Source organism: Coregonus clupeaformis, chromosome 1 (genome assembly GCF_020615455.1).
Source record: "Coregonus clupeaformis isolate EN_2021a chromosome 1, ASM2061545v1, whole genome shotgun sequence".
NCBI classification, from domain to species: domain Eukaryota; kingdom Metazoa; phylum Chordata; class Actinopteri; order Salmoniformes; family Salmonidae; genus Coregonus; species Coregonus clupeaformis.
The window spans coordinates 87,429,832-87,442,717 of NC_059192.1; positions in this window are offsets into that span (position 1 = coordinate 87,429,832).

The following is a 12,886-nucleotide window of genomic DNA, read 5'->3' on the forward strand; positions in this document are numbered from 1 at the left end:
CTGGTGGACTGACTGTCTGGTGGACTGACTGTCTGATGGGCTGACTGTCTGATGGACTGACTGTCTGGTGGACTGACTGTCTGGTGGACTGACTGTCTGATGGACTGACTGACTGTCTGATGGACTGACTGTCTGGTGGACTGACTGTCTGGTAGACTGACTGTCTGATGGACTGACTGACTGTCTGATGGACTGACTGTCTGATGGACTGACTGTCTGGTGGACTGACTGTCTGGTGGACTGACTGTCTGTTGGACTGACTGACTGTCTGATGGACTGACCGTCTGATGGACTGACTGTCTGATAGACTGACTGTCTGGTGGACTGACTGTCTGGTGGACTGACTGACTGTCTGATGGACTGACTGACTGTCTGATGGACTAACTGACTGTCTGGTGGACTGACTGTCTGATGGACTGACTGTTTGATGGACTGACAGTTTGATGGACTGACTGTCTGATGGGCTGACTGTCTGATGGACTGACTGTTTGATGGACTGACTGTCTGGTGGGCTGACTGACTGGTGGACTGACTGTCTGGTGGACTGACTGTCTGGTGGACTGACTGTCTGATGGGCTGACTGTCTGATGGACTGACTGTCTGGTGGACTGACTGTCTGGTGGACTGACTGACTGTCTGATGGACTGACTGACTGTCTGATGGACTGACTGACTGTCTGGTGGACTGACTGTCTGGTGGGCTGACTGTCTGATGGGCTGACTGTTTGATGGACTGACTGTTTGATGGACTGACTGTCTGATGGGCTGACTGACTGGTGGACTGACTGTCTGGTGGACTGAATGTCTGGTGGACTGACTGTCTGATGGACTGACTGACTGTCTGATGGACTGACTGTCTGGTGGACTGACTGTCTGGTGGACTGACTGACTGTCTGATGGACTGACTGACTGTCTGATGGACTGACTGACTGTCTGGTGGACTGACTGTCTGGTGGGCTGACTGTCTGATGGACTGACTGTTTGATGGACTGACTGTTTGATGGACTGACTGTCTGATGGGCTGACTGTCTGGTGGACTGACTGTCTGGTGGACTGACTGTCTGGTGGACTGACTGTCTGATGTACTGACTGTCTGGTGGCCTGATTGTCTGATGGGCTGACCGTCTGATGGACTGACTGTCTGGTGTACTGACTATCTGATGGACTGCCTGTCTGGTGGACTGACTGTCTGGTGGACTGACTGTCTGATGGACTGACTGACTGTCTGATGGACTGACTGTCTGGTAGACTGACTGTCTGATGGACTGACTGTCTGATGGACTGACTGTCTGATGGACTGACTGTCTGGTGGACTGACTGTCTGGTGGACTGACTGTTTGATGGACTGACTGTTTGATGGACTGACTGTCTGATGGGCTGACTGTCTGATGGACTGACTGTTTGATGGACTGACTGTTTGATGGACTGACTGTCTGATAGGCTGACTGACTGGTGGGCTGACTGTCTGGTGGACTGACTGTCTGGTGGACTGACTTTCTGATGGGCTGACTGTCTGATGGACTGACTGTCTGGTGGACTGACTGTCTGGTGGACTGACTGTCTGATGGACTGACTGACTGTCTGATGGACTGACTGTCTGGTGGACTGACTGTCTGGTAGACTGACTGTCTGATGGACTGACTGACTGTCTGATGGACTGACTGTCTGATGGACTGACTGTATGGTGGACTGACTGTCTGGTGGACTGACTGTCTGTTGGACTGACTGACTGTCTGATGGACTGACCGTCTGATGGACTGACTGTCTGATAGACTGACTGTCTGGTGGACTGACTGTCTGGTGGACTGACTGACTGTCTGATGGACTGACTGACTGTCTGATGGACTAACTGACTGTCTGGTGGACTGACTGTCTGATGGACTGACTGTTTGATGGACTGACAGTTTGATGGACTGACTGTCTGATGGGCTGACTGTCTGATGGACTGACTGTTTGATGGACTGACTGTCTGGTGGGCTGACTGACTGGTGGACTGACTGTCTGGTGGACTGACTGTCTGGTGGACTGACTGTCTGATGGGCTGACTGTCTGATGGACTGACTGTCTGGTGGACTGACTGTCTGGTGGACTGACTGACTGTCTGATGGACTGACTGACTGTCTGATGGACTGACTGACTGTCTGGTGGACTGACTGTCTGGTGGGCTGACTGTCTGATGGGCTGACTGTTTGATGGACTGACTGTTTGATGGACTGACTGTCTGATGGGCTGACTGACTGGTGGACTGACTGTCTGGTGGACTGAATGTCTGGTGGACTGACTGTCTGATGGACTGACTGACTGTCTGATGGACTGACTGTCTGGTGGACTGACTGTCTGGTGGACTGACTGACTGTCTGATGGACTGACTGACTGTCTGATGGACTGACTGACTGTCTGGTGGACTGACTGTCTGGTGGGCTGACTGTCTGATGGACTGACTGTTTGATGGACTGACTGTTTGATGGACTGACTGTCTGATGGGCTGACTGTCTGGTGGACTGACTGTCTGGTGGACTGACTGTCTGGTGGACTGACTGTCTGATGTACTGACTGTCTGGTGGCCTGATTGTCTGATGGGCTGACCGTCTGATGGACTGACTGTCTGGTGTACTGACTATCTGATGGACTGCCTGTCTGGTGGACTGACTGTCTGGTGGACTGACTGTCTGATGGACTGACTGACTGTCTGATGGACTGACTGTCTGGTAGACTGACTGTCTGATGGACTGACTGTCTGATGGACTGACTGTCTGATGGACTGACTGTCTGGTGGACTGACTGTCTGGTGGACTGACTGTTTGATGGACTGACTGTTTGATGGACTGACTGTCTGATGGGCTGACTGTCTGATGGACTGACAGTTTGATGGACTGACTGTTTGATGGACTGACTGTCTGATAGGCTGACTGACTGGTGGACTGACTGTCTGGTGGACTGACTGTCTGGTGGACTGACTGTCTGATGGACTGACTGTCTGATGGACTGACTGACTGTCTGATGGACTGACTGACTGACTGTCTGATGGACTGACTGACTGTCTGGTGGACTGACTGTCTGGTGGGCTGACTGTCTGATGGACTGACTGTTTGATGGACTGACTGTTTGATGGACTGACTGTTTGATGGACTGACTGTCTGATGAGCTGACTGACTGGTGGACTGACTGTCTGGTGGACTGACTGTCTGGTGGACTGACTGTCTGATGGACTGACTGTCTGGTGGACTGACTGACTGTCTGATGGACTGACTGACTGTCTGATGGACTGACTGACTGTCTGGTGGACTGACTGTCTGGTGGGCTGACTGTCTGATGGACTGACTGTCTGATGGACTGACTATTTTATGGACTGACTGTCTGATGAGCTGACTGTCTGGTGGACTGACTGTCTGGTGGACTGACTGTCTGGTGGACTGACTGTCTGATGTACTGACTGTCTGGTGGCCTGATTGTCTGATGGGCTGACCGTCTGATGGACTGACTGTCTGATGGACTGACTGTCTGGTGGACTGACTGTCTGGTGGACTGACTGTTTGATGGACTGACTGTCTGATGGGCTGACTGTCTGATGGACTGACTGTTTGATGGACTGACTGTTTGATGGACTGACTGTCTGATGGGCTGACTGACTGGTGGACTGACTGTCTGGTGGACTGACTGTCTGGTGGGCTGACTGTCTGATGGACTGACTGTCTGATGGACTGACTGACTGTCTGATGGACTGACTGACTGTCTGATGGACTGACTGACTGTCTGGTGGACTGACTGTCTGGTGGGCTGACTGTCTGATGGACTGACTGTTTGATGGACTGACTGTTTGATGGACTGACTGTCTGATGGGCTGACTGACTGGTGGACTGACTGTCTGGTGGACTGACTGTCTGATGGACTGACTGTCTGGTGGACTGACTGACTGTCTGATGGACTGACTGACTGTCTGATGGGCTGACTGTCTGATGGACTGACTGTTTGATGGACTGACTGTTTGATGGACTGACTGTCTGATGGGCTGACTGACTGGTGGACTGACTGTCTGGTGGACTGACTGTCTGGTGGACTGACTGTCTGATGGACTGACTGTCTGGTGGACTGACTGACTGTCTGATGGACTGACTGACTGTCTGATGGACTGACTGACTGTCTGGTGGACTGACTGTCTGGTGGGCTGACTGTCTGATGGACTGACTGTTTGATGGACTGACTGTTTGATGGACTGACTGTCTGATGGGCTGACTGTCTGGTGGACTGACTGTCTGGTGGACTGACTGTCTGGTGGACTGACTGTCTGATGTACTGACTGTCTGGTGGCCTGATTGTCTGATGGGCTGACCGTCTGATGGACTGACCGTCTGATGGACTGAGTGTCTGATGGGCTGAGTGTCTGATGGACTGACTGTGTGATGGACCGTGGAACAACATAACTGTATCTCTGGGGGTGTACACTTCCCAGTTATGAGGTTTGCATTTAATTGTTGTAGAAAACGAATGATTAAGTATAATAATACTTTTGTGAAGATAACAATTTGATTTTAGCATTCTAGATGAAATGATTGTTTTCCATATTGATTTATTCTCAGTCAGTGTCCACGCCCAGATGAGCACAAACATGATGGAACGCCCCTTTTACCCCGAGTGCATAAACAATAATAATAATAATAATTTTGCATAAAAAGACTTGTGACGAAATTCACCTCAGACCAGGAAGCCCATGGCTTAAAATGGTTGACACTCTACAAGACCAGCAGACGTGAAGCGTGAGCTAAACGTTACAAAATGGTTTAAAACTACAACTTCATTACCAATGGAAGACCAAGCATACTACGGTATAAGCTGGGTGTTGCAAATGTTTTAATTTCTACAAGACTAGGAAGCCCCACGGCTTAAAATGGTTGACACTCTACAAGACCAAGAAGCGTGAAGCTGAAGCTACCCGTTACAAAATGGTTAGATCAGAAAGAACAGAAAACGTGAGATGTTAGTCCACACGTTTGAAATGGAAAAACTCTGAAAATCTCAACCTCTACACGAGATGAAGAAGAAGACAATGCACTGGAGCTTATCATCTCAGTCTGCAGTTGGCATGTACAGTGCCTTGCAAAAGTATTCATCCCCCTTCACATTTTTTCCTATTTTGTTGCATTACAATCTGTAATTTAAATGGATTTGGATTTGGATTTCATGTAATGGACATACACAAAATAGTCCAAATTGGTGAAGTGAAATGAAAAAAATAAATTTTTTCAAGAAATGCAAAAAAATAAATAACGGAAAAGTGGTGCGTGCATAAGTATTCACCCCCTTTGCTATGAAGCCCCTAAATAAGATCTGGTGCAACCAATTATCTTAGTTAAATAAAGTCCACCATTGTGCAATCTAAGTGTCACATGATCTGTCACATGATCTCAGTATATATACACCTGTTCTTAAAGGCCCCAGAGTCTACAACACCACTAAGCAAGGGGCACCACCAAGCAAGCGGCACCATGAAGACCAAGGAGCTCTCCAAACAGGTCAGGGACAAAGTTGTGGAGAAGTACAGATCAGGGTTGGGTTATAAAAAAAAATATCAGAAACTTTGAACATCCCACGGAGCACCATTAAATCCAAAATTGAAAGAATATGGCACCACAACAAACCTGCCAAGAGAGGGCCGCCCACCAAAACTCACGGACCAGGCAAGGATGGCATTAATCAGAGAGGCAACAAAGAGACCAAAGATAACCCTGAAGGAGCTGCAAAGCTCCACAGCGGAGATTGGATTATCTGTCCATAGGACAACTTTAAGCCGTACACTCCACAAAGCTGGGCTTTACGGAAGAGTGGCCAGAAAAAAGCCATTGCTTAAAGAAAAAAATAAGCAAACACATTTGGTGTTCGCCAAAAGGCATGTGGGAGACTCCCCAAACATATGGAAGAAGGTACTCTGGTCAGATGAGACTAAAATTGAGCTTTTTGGCCATCAAGGAAAACGCTATGTCTGGCGCAAACCCAACACCTCTCATCACCCAGAGAACACCATCCCCACAGTGAAGCATGGTGGTGGCAGCATCATGCTGTGGGGATGTTTTTAATCGACAAGGACTGGGAAACTGGTCAGAATTGAAGGAATGATGGATGGCGCTAAATACAGGGAAATTCTTGAGGGAAACCTGTTTCAGTCTTCCAGAAATTTGAGACTGGGACGGAGGTTCACCTTCCAGCAGGACAATGACCCTAAGCATACTGCTAAAGCAACACTTGAGTGGTTTAAGGGGAACATTTAAATGTCTTGGAATGGCCTAGTCAAAGCCCAGACCTCAATCCAATTGAGAATCTGTGGTATGACTTAAAGATTGCTGTACATCAGCGGAACCCATCCGACTTGAAGGAGCTGGAGCAGTTTTGTCTTGAAGAATGGGCAAAAATCCCAGTGGCTAGATGTGCCAAGCTTATAGAGACATACCCCAAGAGACTTGCAGCTGTAACTGCTCTACAAAGTATTGAGTTTGGGGGGGTGAATAGTTATGCACGCTCAAGTTTTCAGTTTCTTTGTCCTATTTCTTGTTTGTTTCACAAGATAAAATATTTTGCATCTTCAAAGTGGTAGGCATGTTGTGTAAATCAAATTATACAAACCCCCCCAAATCCATTTTAATTCCAGGTTGTAAGGCAACAAAATAGGAAAAATGCCAAGGGGGGTGAATACTTTCGCAAGCCACTGTATAGTCATCTAGAGAAGTTTCACTAAAGTCGTCCAGAGAAGTTTCACTAAAGACACGACTGTCACGTCTCTTCCCGTTGCCCGCTCCGGCGCTCTGATTCGCCGGTCTACTGAGCCACCGGTCTGAGCGCACCACCTCGGCAACACCGGAATGGAAACCCAACGCACCCTAATCACCTCCAGCGCACCTGGACCTCATCATCTCATCACAACCCCTATATAGCCCTGGACTGTTCAGTGTTGTGTTGTGTGTGATTGTTAGTGTCTTGTCGTGTACTCGCTCTTTGTTGTTCTCTTGCTCAGTGTTAAGTAAACCTTTACATTGTTGATTCCTGCGTCTGCGTCCTACCTCTTCGTATCCTCAGTACTCGTCACAGAATCACACACCTCACGAAGATGGATGCAGCAGGTAATCCTCCTGGAGTTTCCAAGCGCCTCGACCAGCACCAGCAGCAGATTGCCCAGCTGAACGCCTCCATGCAGGAAGTGCTCTAAACGCTGCATAAACTGACCATCGCTCCGGTTCCACCTCAGGGAGTGGCGAGTGAACCCAGTCCACCTCCTCCCAGGCTATCACCAACGTCTGAGGGACCCCTCGCCCTGCCGGAGCACTATGACGGGAAAACAACGAAATGGTTTCACTATATCTGGTGCGTCAGCGTGAGGCATCTCCATCGGACCAAGCCAGGATAGCGCTGGTGATTTCGCTACTGAAGGGAAAGGTGCTGGATTGGGCCACGGCAGTCTGGGAAGGAGGTGAGGCCGCGGCGCTTCCCTACTCCACCTTCCTCGATCGGTTCAGGGCAGTGTTCGATCATCCCATGGAGTGAAATGACAGGGGTGAGTGTCTCCTCCAGCTACACCAGGGAGAGGAGGCCGCGTTCGAGTATGCCCTGAGCTTTCGCACGGTGGCGGCGTCTTCTGGCTGGAATGAGCATGCGCTGCGCATGGCCTTCAGGAGAGGCTTACGGGAGGACATCACGACGGAACTCGCATGTCGGGACGACGAGATGGACCTTGATACCCTCATCGCCATGTCCATTCGTCTCGACGACATGTTGAGAGACCGACAGCGTTCCCAACACCAACCAGAGCCTCGACGCTCACCCCATCTGAGCTATGGAAGCCGCCCTGCCTCCGAGTCCTTACCCATGGAGGTTGGCAACACCCCCTACACCACCATGGACAACAGATCTCCTGGCGGCTCCCTATCTAGGTGTTATGACTCCCGTCGCCGCTCCGTGAGTGTTCCGCCATCACCTGTCACCAAACCATTGTTTTTAGTTCCCCTAACGGTGAATGGTTCTTCCTTCTCATCGCTTTCCACGGCAATGATAGATTCTGGATCAGCGGGGAACCTTATCGATAGGGAGCTGGTCTCTGAATGGGGGTTGCCCACCGTGCCACTGCCTCCTCCATTACACGTCACCTAGCTGGACAATAAACCACCTGGAATTAACCCTGTAACCACGCAGAATTAACCCTGTAACCACGCAGAATTAGCCCTATAACCATGCAGAATTAACCCTGTAACCACGTGGAATTAACCCTGTAACCACAGAGAATTAACCCTGTAACCACAGGGAATTAACCCTGTAACCACGCAGAATGAATCATGCAACCATGTGGAATTAACCCTGTAACCACGCAGAATTAACCCTGTAACCACGCAGAATTAACCCTGTAACCATGTGGAATTAACCCTGTAACCACACGGAATTAACCCTGTAACCACACAGAATGAACCCTGTAACCACACAGAATGAACCCTGTAACCACACGGAATTAACCCTGTAACCACACATAATTAACCCTGTAACCACGTGGAATTAACCCTGTAACCACTGGGAATTAACCCTGTAACCACGCAGAATTAATCATGCAACCACGCGGAATTAACCCTGTAACCACGTGGAATTAACCCTGTAACCACACAGAATTAACCCTGTAACCACGCAGAATTAACCCTGTAACCACACAGAATTAACCCTGTAACCACGCATAATTAACCCTGTAACCACGTGGAATTAACCCTGTAACCACGCAGAATTAACCCTGTAACCACGCAGAATTAATCATGCAACCACACGGAATTAACCCTGTAACCACGCAGAATTAACCCTGTAACCAAGCAGAATTAACCCTGTAACCACGTGGAATTAACCCTGTAACCATGCAGAATTAACCCTGTTACTACGTGGAATTAATCCTGTAACCACACAGAATTAACCCTGTAACCACGCATAATTAACCCTGTAACCACGTGGAATTAACCCTGTAACCACGCAGAATTAACCCTGTTACCATGCAGAACTAACCCTGTAACCACGTGGAATTAACCCTGTAACCAAGCAGAATTAACCCTGTAACCACACAGAATTAACCATGTAACCACACAGAATTAACCCTGTAACCACACTGAATTAACCCTGTAACCACACGGAATTAACCCTGTAACCACGTGCAATTAACCCTGTAACCACGCGGAATTAACCCTGTAACCACGTGGAATTAACCCTGTAACCACGCAGAATTAACCCTGTTACCATGCAGAACTAACCCTGTAACCACGTGGAATTAACCCTGTAACCAAGCAGAATTAACCCTGTAACCACACAGAATTAACCCTGTAACCACACAGAATTAACCCTGTAACCACACGGAATTAACCCTGTAACCACATGGAATTAATGAGTCGAAATTCCAAAGTCAAACTATGAGATCAGGTTACTAAACAGGTTGTTATGGAGTGTTTTATGAGCTCTGGGCTGGTCGTTAATGGAGTGTTGCTGCCTGCAGTGTGCGTGTGTGTGTGTGCAGCCTCACTTGTCGGCTAGCCACCTGGCAAGGGAGGGAGGGGAGGGACTGTGTGTGTGTGTGTGTGTGTGTGTGTGTGTGTGTGTGTGTGTGTGTGTGTGTGTGTGTGTGTGTGTGTGTGTGCGTGCGTGCGTGCGTGCGTGCGTGCGTGCGTGCGTGTGTGCGTGTGTGTATGGGAGCCTGGACACTTGCGCTCCGTAAAAAGGGCTTGATTAATTTCCGCACGAGTGGGTCTCAGTGGGTCGGCATCAGGCCAGCCAGGCAGCACAGATTTATAGACCATTAAAATAGCAGGACTCCTGTTCCTCCTGACCACAACACCACCACCACTACAACACAGCCTGTTAACCTGACACACTGCACACACACACACATGCACAGAAGCATGAACAAAATGCAAGCTAGCACATATTCACACTCTCACACACACCACTCCTGATATACTGCACACTCTGACACAGCTACACACACACTCTGACACAGCTACACACACACTCTGACACACAGCCACACACACACTCTGACACACAGCTACACACACACTCTGACACACAGCTACACACACACTCTGACACAGCTACACACACACTCTGACACACAGCCACACACACTGTGACACACACTCACACACACACCCTGACACACTGCCACACACACACTCTGACACACAGCTACACACACACTCTGACACACAGCTACACACACACTCTGACACACAGCCACACACACACTCTGACACAGCTACACACACACTGTGACACACACTCACACACACTCTGACACACAGCCACACACACACTCTGACACACAGCTACACACACACTCTGACACACAGCCACACACACTCTAACACACAGCCACACACACATTCTGACACACAGCCACACACACACTCTGACACACAGCCACACACACACTCTGACACAGCTACACACACACTCTGACACACAGCTACACACACACTCTGACACAGCCACACACACACTCTGACACACAGCCACACACACACTCTGACACACAGCTACACACACACTCTGACACACAGCTACACACACACTCTGACACAGCCACACACACACTCTGACACACAGCCACACACACACTCTGACACACAGCTACACACACACTCTGACACACAGCCACACACACACTCTGACACAGCTACACACACACTCTGACACACACTCACACACACACTCTGACACACAGCCACACACACACTCTGACACACAGCTACACACACACTCTGACACACAGCCACACACACACTCTGACACACAGCTACACACACACTCTGACACAGCTACACACACACTCTGACACACACTCACACACACAGATACACTCCGTATCTACAGTGCGTCCTTCCTCATATTCCATCCCTCCACTACCACCTCACACACTGGTTAAATCAACGTTTTTCCCATGTCATTTCAATGAAATTACACTGAACCAACGTGAACTAGAAGTTGAATTGACGTCTGTGCCCAATGGGTCAGTTCATCTCTTAACATTCTATTCCTCATGGCATTCCATTTCTTCCTCCATCTCTCCTCAATCTTCTGACTTATCAACCACCAGTCCCCATCAACTGTCTGTATCCCCTTCCATAACCCTCCCCATTAATACATAACTCAATCTTCAGTCCTATCTATATACATTACCTACGCTACAGTATGCATCCTATCTAACTATATTACCTAATGATCTCCTATTGCCTCTCTATATTTCATAAATATTATCCTAAATGAAAACCAAGGCGGACTGTTTGTCAGTGATCTGGTCTGTGCCATGCCCTCCACCCTGAATCAGGTCTCTGGACCCACCACTGTCAGCGGTCGCTGGGGCATAATGCTGTAGATTGTAGTAACAGCTTTAAAATCAGATTAGCAGACACAAAGACTAATGGCCATGTCTTTTCAAGGCATCCTCAGTCAGCTCTGTTGCCCTGGTGATTGCTATATCTTGTTCTCCTCTCCCTTTGCAACTTCATCATCCAGCTAGAGAAGGAGGGGAAGGAGTGATACAGGGAGGGAAGGAGAGGAAGGAGGGATACAGGGCGGGAAGGAGAGGAAGGAGTGATACAGGGCGGGAAGGAGAGGAAGGAGTGATACAGGGAGGGAAGGAGAGGAAGGAGTGATACAGGGAGGGAAGGAGAGATACAGGGAGGAAAGGAGAAGAAGGAGTGATACAGGGAGGGAAGGAGAGGAAGGAGTGATACAGGGCGGGAAGGAGAGGAAGGAGTGATATAGGGAGGGGAGGAGAGGAAGGAGTGATACAGGGAGGGAAGGAGAGGAAGGAGTGATACAGGGAGGGAAGGATTAGAAGGAGTGATACAGGGAGGGAAGGAGAGGAAGGAGTGATATAGGGAGGGGAGGAGAGGAAGGAGTGATACAGGGAGGGAAGGATTGGAAGGAGTGATACAGGGAGGGAAGGAGAGGAAGGAGTGATACAGGGAGGGGAGGAGAGGAAGGAGTGATACAGGGAGGGAAGGAGAGGAAGGAGTGATACAGGGAGGGAAGGAGAGGAAGGAGTGAAACAGGGAGGGAAGGAGAGGAAGGAGTGATATAGGGAGGTGAGGAGAGGAAGGAGTGATACAGGGAGGGAAGGATTGGAAGGAGTGATACAGGGAGGGAAGGAGAGGAAGGAGTGATACAGGGAGGGAAGGAGAGGAAGGAGTGAAACAGGGAGGGGAGGAGAGGAAGGAGTGATACGGGAGGGAAGGAGAGGAAGGAATGATACAGGGAGGGAAGGAGAGGAAGGAGTGATACAGGGAAGGAGGAGAATAAAGTTGGGGCAGAGTGAGTCTGCTACAGACTGACCGCTGCTTCTGGCTGTATGGATAACTCTTAGCCTTCATGGAAATGATGTCACGGCAACCTGAGCCAAGGCAACGTACAGACAGTAGAGTTAGTGAATGATGAGGATGAACTCAAGGATTCTATTTTGACGTTGGTCATAAATCATTACGCTCTCCCTCTCATACGCTCTCATGGCACATCTATCTAGTAGGGAGACTGGCTATGGAAGATACCATGAATACCATTCTCAATTTGTATTGTTCCTCTTTATCTCAGCTAGGTCTGTGTTAGAGCATACAAACACTACGTGCATTCACTCACACCGAAACACACCTGCACATTCAGGGACGATAAATAAAGAATGTAGAATTGGAATAGTGAATGGGAATTATGACCATCAGAGCTACGTTGGTGACTACACAAGTCACCGACATACCAAACATTTATTCAAGAGAAATATAATGGGCCTTGGCTCTCCAAATATCTCTCTAGACGGAATGTGGTTCACAATAAGACATACAGTAGGTCAAATGACATTAAAGCAGGGGTGTCAAACTCATTTCCAAGGA